The sequence below is a fragment of the Pteropus medius genome, unplaced genomic scaffold (genome assembly GCF_902729225.1).
Source record: "Pteropus medius unplaced genomic scaffold, Ma_sr-lr_union100, whole genome shotgun sequence".
Classification (NCBI taxonomy): domain Eukaryota; kingdom Metazoa; phylum Chordata; class Mammalia; order Chiroptera; family Pteropodidae; genus Pteropus; species Pteropus medius.
The window spans coordinates 43,832,330-43,846,150 of NW_024340849.1; positions in this window are offsets into that span (position 1 = coordinate 43,832,330).

A 13,821-nucleotide genomic window follows, 5' to 3' on the forward strand; every position below is an offset into this window, starting at 1 on the left:
CATGGTTGCTTATATTTTTATTTATGCAGTCTTTTATTTCTTCCAAATTGTAGATTGTGTTGGGGAGGTCATCAAGAAGACAAGAAGACAGACCACCAGTTTGCTCTACAAGCTGGTCCCAGACCATTTGAGACTTTTCTCTTTCTCCCCTGTGCTTGGAATTGTCCTCCACTTGAGACAGAAATATGGTGATGAGACCAACTGGATTGGATATGTGTGTTAAATCCTGTTAAGGCCTCTATAAAAACTTTTAAGATTTGGCAGGCAGATGCGGAAATCTACTATTCACTTTGTAGCCACCCAAGACAAGCCTCATAAGTAAGTTCCCTTGTGTTATTAAACCTGCCACCTACCCATCTGGAGTGGTCTGCTTTTTTCTTTAATATTTCCCTGCTCTTCGCATACAGGGCCAGTTTCAGATTACATCCAGAAAGCTCCTGGGAAGGTTGTGAAGCAAACGATTGACAAAACAGCCAATTTCAGTATCTTTCTTTTTCTCTTTTTCTTCCACCTTAAAATAATGTCCCAAATAACCTTTCAATGAAATTTCCTAAACAGTCCTTCTTTTAAAATCCCACAGATAAAAGTTCTACTCTGAGACAAGGGATAATTTTTGAGTGATTTTAGAGATCCAACGAGTCCTTTCATAGTTCAAGAGTAATATTTTGAGGAAAAAGCATTTCAATATTATCAATTACCTTTAAATAATTGTATATAAGTTGAATTGCTCCTTTAATGTAAATGTTATATAATATTTCTTTGCTCCTCAGCTCTATATGGGCTCACTTTTGCCTCATAATATTGTTTTAATGCAGCTCAACAGGTTTTAGTTCTCAGCTTTTTATCCTGAAATCACAAGGTAATACATTAGCCAGTAACCTATATCTCATTAGAGAATCTCTGTAAACTGAATTAGGTAGTATGTCTTAGGCAAGAAAATAAATTATTCTGTAACATTTTACTGCTTTCTAAAGAAAGGTGGCATACAAATATCTAACTTTGTTCAAGATAAATGTTTATTGAGTAAGTGGAATAATGACTGGATTAGAAGTTTCATCATTGCCATGAAACAAGAGACTTAACAACTCAAAGCAAATCCCAGTGATCTTTTCCCACCAATAGTCTAGACCAAGTTTCTTCTTTGCTTAGAAAAATAGATGGTATCTCTTGCAAGTAGCAGTAGAAGGATAAAGGCAGGTTATAAAAGTGAGGATATCAGTATCACCCAAAAACTTATAATGAAAAGTTATCCATAGAAATTGTCCAGACAGAATAAGATAAATGAAAGTAAATATATAAAGCAAAATGAACTCAAAATAGAATGCTAACTTAAAAGAAAAGGTCTAGGGAAAACTTAAATTTTTATATATTGTCTTAAGTTTTACAAAAGAAAGGCTGAAATTGACAGTCTGTGAAATTTTGCCTTCTCAATTCTTTCTGCTCAAATTCTTAAGCAAGTATCAACAATACTTATTACTGATAATGACATTACTGATATGTATTCCTCTGCTTGCCGCTTTTTTTATGAATTAAGAGGGTTAGATTTGGAGGCAATATAGAGTTTATTTAATCCATCCTCTCTGTAAATAAAGAATTTATACCCTTAAGAGAGGAGTGACCAGGTCAAAGATATTTCCATAGTAGGAAATATCTTTGGACCCTATTTCCAGCTTATCTGCCTGACTGGAGAGAATGCAAGCATCATTTTCACTCATACTCATCCCATGTGAAATTTAAACATTCCACTTTTTTTTATAATACTTAGGAAGTCAGGCCAACCTGTATTCCAACTCATATATACTCTCCATGAACTGAATTCTTCCCACCTCCCAAGTCCATCTCTCATGTTATCATCTCAAACATGCTATGCACCAGCCACCTGACTTCCTTGAATTAGCCTACTCAGCCGGTTTTCAGATTCCCTTCCTTTGCTCGCTATAGGTCTTAATACGTGCTCACCAAATTCTCTTTTTATTTTCTCCTGGGCATACAACTACCCTACCTTTCCCAGACTTCCTTGCAATTACATAACACTGCATGATTGAATTTTGGCCAATAGAGAGTGGGTGGAAGTGATAGATGTCTCTTCTTGGCCTGATCCCTTAACAACATCTAGCATGATACTTCAAGATGAATGGAGATAATTCTGGAGAATACAGAGGATAGAGCCATGATATGGAAGGAACCTGGATCTCTGAGGAGAATTGACCAGAACAGTCATTCAGCCAGGAATACTGAATTTGGGGAGTGTTTTGTGACAGCATTTAACCAACAAGATTAATAATCTCATGTTGTTCCTTCTTCTTGGAATATCCATTCAAACCTTTTCTACTTGACAAATGCTGCCTCAGCTTTCAAAATTTACTTCAGGGGCTAACTTCATGAAATTTCACTGGTATTCCCTTGCTTCCCCTCTCTGCCCTCTGCAAACCTACTGTATCCTCACTTTTTTTATATTCCTATCCCCTTTTGAAGCCAGTATTTGCAGGCCTTTGCACAAAGAAGATTGCCTAACCCATAAGAAATATTCAGAAGATGTTGAATTCATGAATTAAAGAATAATAAATTCCTCACACAATTTCTTTCCCTCAAAGCTCTTGAATTGGGCTTATGAAAACTCCTTTAGTTTATTTATTACTTTTTTTTAATCATCATGCTCTGTACCTATTGTTCTTACACTAAGGTTACTCTTTCTCTCCTTGTTTACCAAGTTGTCACACATTCCTTCTTAGGTTGTGGGGGAAATGAAACTACTACAGTTGTATAAGTTGAAATAATTTACCATTACAGAATGTATACATTTGCTAAAAATTTTTTTACAAAACTTCTTTTTTCCAAATGAAGTAAAATCTGCGCCCATGTTTCCATTCATTAAACATGGAAAGGTATGAATCATCAGTGATTCCTGGGAAATTCTCTCCTAATTTTGGTTATAAAAAGGTCCCAGGGTCCTAAACAACCCCCCAAATTGAGAAATCCTTGTGCTTTCCAATGTGACCACTAAGTTGGTCATTGCACAATGTTATCGAGGCAATAGAAGGCAGAGCTCTGTTTGTTTTTCTTGCCCTCACACCCAATAAACTTGAGGCCAGTGAAACTAAGCCTGGCTCTTGACAGGGCATTAGGAAGAGAAAAATATCTCACCCATTTTCTGAAATTTTTTTCATAAATGGTAGATAATAGGAAAGCAAGAAACAGTTCATTTTACTAACTGGGTTTTCTGCCAAGAAAAATTTATGAAATATTGGCTAAAACAACAGACATACTATCATTTTACCTCTAAGTTTTATGATGTAGTAAAAAGCAGAAAAATAAAGAGAATTGACATAGAGGGGTTATAGTAAACCCATAAGTTTGCTGGAAGCAAATTTAAACTAATTGACAGAAAGCTGAAGTAAATTATCTTTGGTCAAAAAACAAGTAAAAGTAATTGCAAAAATAAATTATAGTAGAGAGCTTTTATTATGATATCACAAATATTTATAAAACATCTAAATGAAATGAAGCAATACTTGCTCTATTTTGAGATATAACCTCTTCCCCAAGACAGAATATGAATGAATTAAAACACCCACAAAAAATAAGCAAACAAAAAACAACCCTAAGAATGGCCTTTAAAAATAAAATTAAATGGACCATCTTCTGGTACCCTATTTGACCTACCAGGCCATATTCTAAGTGCTAAAATGCAAAGATAAATAATAGATCATTCCAGCTCACAATTAGTTCCAAGGCCCACTTTGAAGGTAAGAGATGTACATAAATACCTGTACAACAACATAGAAAGTGATACAATCATAGAAGAGAGAAATCACAAGTAAATTATAAAAACGATATAAAAAAGATTCGGCATCTTTGGATAAAGGAAACAAAATATCACGATGCTTCCTTCACTGCTGCTCTCTTCAGAGTATGTTCCTTTGCATTTACTGTGAGCTCATCAGACTTACTTCTTCTGAAATTCAAATTTATGACATTTATATCAGGAATCCACACATGGCATATAGGTAAACCACAAATTTCCAAACTGAGTAATAAACACTACTTGTCACTTGATATTTTAAAAGGTACATTCAACATCATTTGTAATAAACATATTAGTTCTTATATGCTAGCTTAAGTAAATTTCTACTAAGGAAATGCAATATTTGAAACCTATTTGTGCAGTTTATTTTTAAACTGTTGTCTTTAATTACCAAAGAAACACACTTGTCATAACATTAAAACAACACAGAAGTGTTTTAAATAAAATGTAATATTTTACTCCAACTGGAATTAGTGGCTATAGAATGTTAAACATGAAATGCTCATGCAAGAAGAGTAGCACTGGCAAAAAACAAAAATTATCTAACTTTAAAATGAATCTATTAAGATTATTCAGCCTGAGGAATAGATGAAAATAGAATGAAAAACAAAGAGAGCCTGAGAGACCCGTGAACACTATCAAACATACCAACATCTGCATAATGAGGGTTCCAATAGGAGAGGAGACAAATAAAGAGGCAGAAATATTTGATGAGACAATGACCCCAAACTTCCCAAACTTCCCAAATTTGATGGAAAATCTTAATTTATACATCCAAAAAGTTTAACCAACATCAGGTACCATAAACTCAAAAAGATATACACCATAAGTAAACTGCTGAAAGACAAAGAGAGAATATCAAAAGCAGCAAGAGAAATGATTTGTCATGTACCAGGAATTCTCAAAATGATTGACAACTGATTTCACATCAGAAACCATGGAGGCCAGAGAGCAGGGAGATGACACATGCAAAATGCTGAAAGAAAAAGAAAGCAAACCAAGAATTCTATACCAGCAAAACTTCCCCTAAAACGTGAAAGAGATATTAAGAAACTCTCAGACTTAAAAAAAAAAAAAAAGGAAAATAGAGAATATGTCACTAATAAACCTACACTACAAAAAATAGTAAAGGGACTCTTTCAATTGAAATAAAAGGACACTAATTAGTAACTCAAATCTTCATGAACAAATAAAAAGCCCAGGCAATACAATGATAGAAGTAAATATAACAAGCAGAATAGATGTATTTTTATTTGTACATCTTTCCCTCTTCTAATTTAAAAACATAAAATAATAATTATAAAATAGTGTTGATGTCAGTTATATAAAAATGAAATGTGTATGACAACAATGGCACAAAAGAGGAAGAGGGAACAAAGCTATGTAAGAAAGAAGTTTTGTATATTGTTGAACTATATATAATAATCTGAACTATATTATTATAACATACTATGTTCATTGAAATGCCCAAGGCAGAGACTGAGAAAATAACTAAAAAATTTAGTTAGGAAACAAGGAAATTAAAATGGTTTAATATAAAATATTTTTTAAAGAAGGCAATTATGAAGAAAAAGAGAAACAAAAATAAGACCTAAAAACAAACAGCAAATGGCAGATAAAAATTCTATCTTATCAGCAATTATGAAATGTATATGTATTAAACACTCCCCCAAAATGGAAGAGATTGTTAGACTGAACTTTTTTTAAAAATATAGGCTATCTACAAGAGATGCCCTTTAAATCCAAAAGCACAAATAGGTTAAAGGTAAAAAATACACGTAAAAGTAACCAAAAGAGGACTTCAGTAGCTACACTAACATCAAATAAACTTTAAATAAAACTAAATTGTTAACTGAGATGGAGAAGGACATTTAAAAATGATAAAAAGTTCAACCAATCAATGACAATTACAAAAGTATATACACCTAACAGAGCTCTAAAATACATGAAGTAAAAATTAACATAATTGAAGAAATAGACAATTCAAAAATAATAGTTGAAGACTTCAATTTCCTACTTTCAATGATGGATAAAACAACTAGTTAACAAATCAGAGAGCAAAAAGACTTGAACATTGTAAACCAACTTAGATCTATAAGTTGGTTTATATCTACAGAAAACCTTCTTTTTGAGTGCACATGAAATGTTTTGCAGGAGGTAACACTTACAACTCAACAACAAAAAGACAAATAACCCAATTTTTAAAATAGCTTAAGAATTTGAATAAATTTTTTTTTCCAAAGAAGATATATGAATAGTCAATAAGCACATAAAGAGATGCTCAATGTCATTAGTCATTAGAGACATGCATATCAACCACAGTGAGATCCCACTTCACACCCACTAGGATGGCTATAATAAAAAAGACAAAAAAATAACAAGTTTGTGAAGATGTAAATAAATTGCAATACTCACATATTGGTGATAGGAATGTAAAAGTGTAACAGCACTGAAAAACAGTTAAGCAGTCCCTCAAAAAGTTAAGCATAGAGTTATATATGTTCTAACAATTCCACTCCTAAGCATTTACCCTATAGAAATAAAAAAAAATGTTTATACAAAAACTTTTATATAAATATTTAAATTAGCATTATTCATAATAATAAAAATGGAAGTAATTCAAATAAATGTCCATTGATTGATGAATGAATAAACCACATGTGGTTTATCCATACAATGGAATATTATTGATCCATAAAAAGGAATAAAGTATAGATTAGTACAGCATGAATGAACATCAAAAACATTGTTAAGGGAAAGAAGCCAGACATAAATGTTTACATATTGTTTAACCACTTATGTAAAATATCTAGAATAAGTAAACCTATAGAGATAGAAAGCAGATTAGTGGTTGTCAAGAGCTGACTGGTGTGGAAGGGTTTAGGGGGCGGGAGGAATGGAAAGTGACTGCATAATGGATATAAGGGTTTTTGGTCATAATGAAATGTTCTGGATTAGTTTGTGTCAATGGTCATACAATTTGTGAGTATACTAATACCTTTAGATCATACATCTTAAAAGATAATTTTAAGTTACGTAGATTATAACTCAATTTAAAAGCACCCATGGTTCTGCTAATAACAAATACCACCAATAAAATTCTGAAAATTTGAAATTGCTGTTTGAAGAGGAGACTACCACATATTTGGTCCCTAGTATATGCCTGGCATTTCATGTCCATTGTTTCCTTCAGCCTTCACATCATCATTCTTACATAAGTGAACTAGCATTTCAAGAGGTAAAATAACTTGTTCAGAGTTGTATTACTAATATGTGAGGAGAGATATTTGAACTTAGGTTTCTGATTCAAAATTCTCTATTGTAAGTTCTGAAACTTGTGCTGCTGCTAACAAGCAAATAGGCTCATAGTGTCCTAAATCATGTGAATGCATTATCTAGTCAATAAATGGTTATTTAGAACCATAACAAAAGGTTTGTTTATTTGACAACTGTGAAAACAGAAGTAGATTAGTAAATAGCAAGTAAATGACAAACCAAGAGACGCTCAGTCTTTTTGGCTTTGCATCTCTATCAAAGCTGTTATATTAAGGCTGATGATTAGGAAGGGAAGTGAAAGAATGTGTTGGTATGGGGAGCAAGACAGGAATATTCTCCATACAGAGGTGAAAATGATTTTGCTATTTGTGTATTTTATTTCAACTTCATCTGAATGAGTCATTCTCATTAATAAAACTTTCCTCTGACACCTTGAACTCCCAAATGTTTTACAACTGTCTTTTGCTATTGCAGTACTCTGCTTTTGCAAATGAACACATTGCTTACTTGAACTGTTCCATCCAATGAACAAAATAAGTCTTGAAAATGTCAAAGAAAGGCAAGACCTGACATGGATACGTAAATAATCAGAAGTTATAGGGAGAAGGTAAAATCAGTTGGTGTAGACATTAAAAGAGAACTGGATAACAACTATGTTTTATGCTTAGCCATTTGGCTATCTCTGGATGGTGAACTGAGAAGCTGAGAATGAGGTGGGAAAAAGACCCTTCACTTCCCCTTTGTATCCATTGAATCAAATTATATGAATGTATTACCTATTCAATAAATGGTTATTTAAATTTTTTAACGGAAAAAATTAACAAAATTCTGCATTCTAGAAAAGGCATTAAAATTCCTTTGAGTGTGGCTGTTTTTGTACTAAGCTAAGCTGTGGGTGTGTGTAATGAGCAGGCACAAGCAGTGGATGGCAATGAGAGCCACCTTGGTTCCAGATTCTGAAGGACAAATAGCTAAAATGAGAACTCAGTCAGATCAAGGAAAAGAATTCCCCCAACTGAGGACAGGAGAGCTTCTGAGGAGTTATATGGAAAATAGGGGGTGTGAAAGCTATTCTGCTCTTTATATCAAATCCTTGAGTGCTCAGAGCACTGATGCAGGTGGGAAGAAAGACATCTGAAAAAGTCTCCTAAGATTTTTCCTGGGAATAACGGGAAGTCAGACTTTGAACTGTCTTCTTAAGGCCAATAAAATTGTAGTAAAATGTTTAAAGGAAACAAAAGTATCATAGTGACTTAATAGTTGATGAAGCTTTTGAAAGAAATCAATAGGCCCAGAAAAGTATAACCCTGTCCCCCCTCCAAAAAAGGTGTAGCTAAGGCTATGAAATCTGAAGGCAAAAGCTCAGGTAATCTCAGTGCTGCAACATATTACCTGAACAAAGTCAGGACAATTATTAAACACTTTGTGTTTTCATTTCTTCATCTATAAAATGCCAAAAAAAATTTAAATCGTTGTGAGGGTAATTACTATACATTATATTAAATAAATAAAGGTAATGGAGAAGTTAGACAAGGATAGTAGCTCTAAACTTTTTTCAGCTACAGAAAATATAACACATAAATGAAATTTTACTCAAAGACTCAATTTGTAAAATAGATAAAAGTAGAGTTTTTCTGCAGTCAAATGTTCTATCCCTGAGTTATACCCCTATGTTAAATATGCAGCATCTTTAGAAAGAAATCTAACTATGGGCGATGAACACACAGTGTAAGCATATATATGCATTACTGTTAAAGTGTACAGCTGAAATATATTGGATTTTGTTAACCAATATCACCATAAAAATAAATAAATTAAAAAAATAAAAAGTTAATACAAAAAAAGTGGAGTTTCTCTAGTTGAGAGAGGGTTAGAGAGACAAGCAGTTTACCACTAGGACTCTGATGCATAGATTGAAAATCACCATCAGATTAGGAGATTCCTGAAGCTCTTTCTAGCACATAAATTTTTGTATATCTATTACCTGGTTCCTTAGAAGAATCTAGTACTATAGTTGTAGAAGAAAACTACATTTAATTTAATTTAATTTAATTATATTACCTTGAGTTTACTTTTTGAGTCCTAACCAGGTTGTATTTAAATCACAGTTAGAGTAAATGGCAATCGAGAACATTAAAGATTATTGCTCTTATGTTTTTCAGTCTTTTAAAAATATATTATTCAATTACAAATTAACATTAACAATTACATTTAATAGAAAATAAGAATAATAAAAGTGAACTATAAGTTCCACTTAGTTTACTTCATGCCCTTATCTCATGAAGCTGAATTCACCCAAGCATCTGAGTCTCAAATGATAATTCAAAAAGAAGTGGCTAAGATGATGAGGTCTGAAGGCAAAACTGCCTAGGGTGGAATCTGAAGGAAACTAATCAAATTCATACATGCTACACTTTGCTACCCCAATTACAGCTGATAGCATTCACTGTAGGTCAAGTGCTTTTTTTATGATCATGTGCCTACATGTAAATTGGCAGTCTTCAAGGGGGTAAATTATGTGAGCTAAACAAACTATTATTTTTAACGATGAATATATTTGCTTCCAATAGAAAAAGAGCTTTGTTTAATATTACTAAAAGCAATTCCATGTGTTTTTTTAATTATTAATAAAATTTATTTGGGTCAATAGTGGCACACAAACATTTTTTAAACACCCTGAATGACAATTTCTAGGAGAAGCCAGTGCAAATGTCCTCATGGTTAAAATTACTTAAATGCTTTGGGATCTTTGAGATTTTCTTTGGAAAAAAAATGGCAAGGCTTTAAAAATACACATATACATTTAATGATGTATGTATAGTAATAAGTGTGTGTGTGGAGAGAGAGAGAGAGAGATTGAGAGAGAGAAACAGAGCTTTCAAAATTCTGGTTCCTTAGAAGAATCTAGTACTCCAGTTGTAGAAGAAAACTACATTTAATTTAATAAATGTGAAGTGGTTGATTATTAGATTTGTCTAGTCTAAGCTTTTTCTAAATAACATATATTTAAATGTACATGTCTCAAAACTACTTTTCAAGAAATAAAATGACTTTAAGCAGTTTTCACGGTTTTTGTTTCCCACATTTTATCTTTTAGATTGGAAATTTTGTTTATTGCTAGATGTCTTAATTATGCCATATTTCATCTTTGAATATGTTTGTTGGCCTAAAATAAGTTCTTAACTGGTAGGGTATTTCATGCAGTGTCAGAAGCAGAGTCACCAAGTACTTCTGGAAATCAGGTGTCTGGATGTCCATTATGTGGGGAGAGGATTTCACTGTAGCAGCTGCTGCTCTTGACCTTGACATTCAGGGGCAGAAGTCCCAATGGTGTTCTACTCTTTAATTTGCTTTGCAATCAAAGTGATCCATAGTTGTCATTAATAAAACCATTAGTCACAGCACGATGCAACTTGGAGAGATAAATATAACTTGTAGACCCTGAATCCTACAAATTCCAGGTGTTCATGTGAGGAGAGAAGCACACTTATTCACCCAGTTCATAAGTAATGAGTTATATCATAGCTATATGCTAAACAAGATGATATAAGCAAGTGAAGGCAACTTTTTCCTCAAATTATAATGCCCCCCAGAACTTTTCTTCCTGTTCTACATAACTTAATTACTATTTTAGTAAATTCCAGTAAGATATTATTAGAAAACACACAAACAAAAAAAACCAGAACTTACCTGAGGAATAGATTTTGTGACTTGATTTTAGACAACAGGGTAGCTCTAAAGGATGACTAGAAATGTGAAGTCATTAGTTTCCAAAAACCACCCTAAAAAGTAGAAAAAATATATTTCCTATACAAATGTCACTTTGAGCAAGACTTGCTCTCACTTCTAACCTAATATACCTCAGACTCCAAAGTAGCTATCCCAAAGCTACCATTGTTAACTTACTAACTCAGAAACATAATTTCTCATTGTCTAACATCATGCCAATTATACAAGAATACAGAAGAAGTTAAGGACCTGTTTATAATAAAATAATTTTTAGATCATGCTAGAAAATTCAGGGACAAAACACAGCTGAGTTTCAATCTGACCAATTCAGAGTTCAGAAATATGTCCTAAATTAGGACTTTGTTTCTAAGAATTCAACTCACTTATTCTTTTTTTTTTCATACACTTTCCCACCTAAATTGTACAAAATAATCTCTCAATATTTCTGCATGCTTATATAATACTTTTGGAAAACTCTTAACTGTTATTCTTCATAGCCCCAAGAGCAGTTGCTTGCTCAAAAAAAAAAAAAAGTTTAAATTTCACTAATGAAGAATTTAGATAGACTATACCAGTCCTTTGTAAATAATAATTTAAAAATAACCTTAACATACATTAAATGCTTCCTATATGGTAGGTAATGTACTCAACAGTGAGGCTGTCATGATAAAGCTAGATTTCCCAAGGAAAAGATGATGTGGGGCAGAATGTTCCAGTGAGAACATTAAATATGAAACCATGGAGGCTTTAACTCCTATGGCACAGTGGAGAGCTGCAAGTAGTTCCATGTGTCTGGAATGCTGGATGTTATAGAGGAATTGACATTAAATGAAGAAGAAACACATACACATTTATGCTTAATATGCATAAAATATATTTGAAAGGATCACAAGAAACTTAACATTGGTCTGCCTGGAGAAAGAACAGTGCTCATCTGGGGTGGACAGGAGTCTGCATTTGTGTCACATAATATTTTACCACATATTTTTCATATAAAAAACTAATAATTAAAGTACTAAATAATATTTTTCATTAGTATTACTTCTGCAATAACATAAAAATAAATTTTCTAGGGAAGAGAAAGGCTCATTTGCTGGGCAAAAGGGAAACAAGTCAAAAAGGATAGGAATAGCTGTGTGGACAACAGGAAATGGAATAACCAGGAATATATTTGATAATTACTGACTCATACTTTGGGCTAAGCTAGGTTTAACACTCATTAATTTGTAGAGAATTTTTTCCATAATTGTCTGGCAACCTTGGCATGACCTCCAGTAAGCAAGTGGTGGTTAGGAAGTGAACTCATTCGCTACAAATCAAAGACAAGAAAGCATAGAAGTTTTGGGGACCAGAAATAGAGGAGAAACAGTAATTTACATTAAGAGTTTTATTGCTTAAAGAAGAGAAGCCAAAGGGGAATGATGAATTGAGTAAGCAAAGACTATAAATTCTAAAGATGCCAAGCAACAGATATAGTAGAAATAAAGGAGGGAAAGAGTGGAAAGATAAAAAGTTTTTTCAGCAAGAGAGATAAAGTTTAATAGTTCAGAGAAAAGCATGGGAGATGGTGGCTGAAGTGCCACAGAGGTAAAATGTCATAGAAGGTTAAAAAACAAAACAAAACAAAAGATTAGTTAGAAAGACAAAGACCTTTGTTTGAGTCTACAATGGCTATGGTGGCTTGGACAGATGAATTGCCTAGAACAATGCCAGGATCTGGGATTTCTGGATTGTGACCACAACGATGGATTCTTCACATTAATCTGGAATAAATTCACCTATGACTTGGCTAATCCTGATAAGGTACATATGGTTTGGTAGAGACAGTGAAGGAGAAAATACACCTTTTCAATGTAATATAGATGTGTGAGTAACTAGTTGTGGAGGACTCCAGGAAGATGTGCCAAAGAGGTGACACGTGAAGTAGGTTTTAAAGTTTAAGTAGAAATGCAACTGGCAGAAAAAATGCCAGGAAGCGTTGCACCCCGAGAGAGGGTATAAACAGAGGCTAGGGTTTCCGTTTCTGCCCAATGAGTTGCTTAGCTTGAAATTTGAATTCTTAAAACTGCTATTTCATTCTAGTACAAAAGGCATTCTTTGACTTCTATTTTCATTTAGACTAATTCATCCCTTCCTTCATGGGGCACATGTTAATGTAAATAAATGAGTATTTATGACATTTGATAACGTTCCAATTATTTTTATTTGTTTCTCTCCCACATGAAGGAGACAATAGCCCAGCCAACAATTCTGAGGAGAAACACTTTTAGTGACTGTAAATTATGTAATGAATACATTATAAATGTAAATCAAATGGTACAAATATGAGTTAAATTTGCTTTTTGAAATTCAATATCCAAGAAGTGTCTATAGCACTTGAGGAAGGAAATTAATTGCTCAAATGCCCCTGAGGTGGGGCATTAAAGTATACAATTCAAGAGATATTGATGTATATAGTTGGAGGACCTGCTGCTGAGTTGGCAGGCCAAAGTAATTAGCAATATGCACCTCTAACAACTTTATAAATCAAGATATCACAGAAAGATTGGAGCTCCTACTCTAATATGAAAGCATATGAAATATCTGCTCAGATGATTTTTTCAAAGTTTGATATGGCATATAATTCTTAGACATTCTATTCCACAGATAGTTTTAAGTAATACATATGTATAAACACATAACTACCAATCACAAATAAACACTTCAGTTATGGAATTATTAGACATAGGTTTTGTTCTTTCTGACCCTTAAGCAGTACATAAAAAAGTAAAGTAAATGAGTTTTCTTTGCCACTTAACACAACACAAACTGTCCTTCACTTTTGACAACTAGCTAATTATAACTCTCTTTAAAATCACTAATAATGGTTCTCATATATTTTATGCAAATTAGTTTCCTATACTTTAAACTAAATTAACCTTGGCTTTATGCTCTTTGGTTCTGCACTCTAAAACAAAGAATCTCATCTCTAGACAACTTCCAAGTCAGTGACTAATGAGACAGAAGGATAA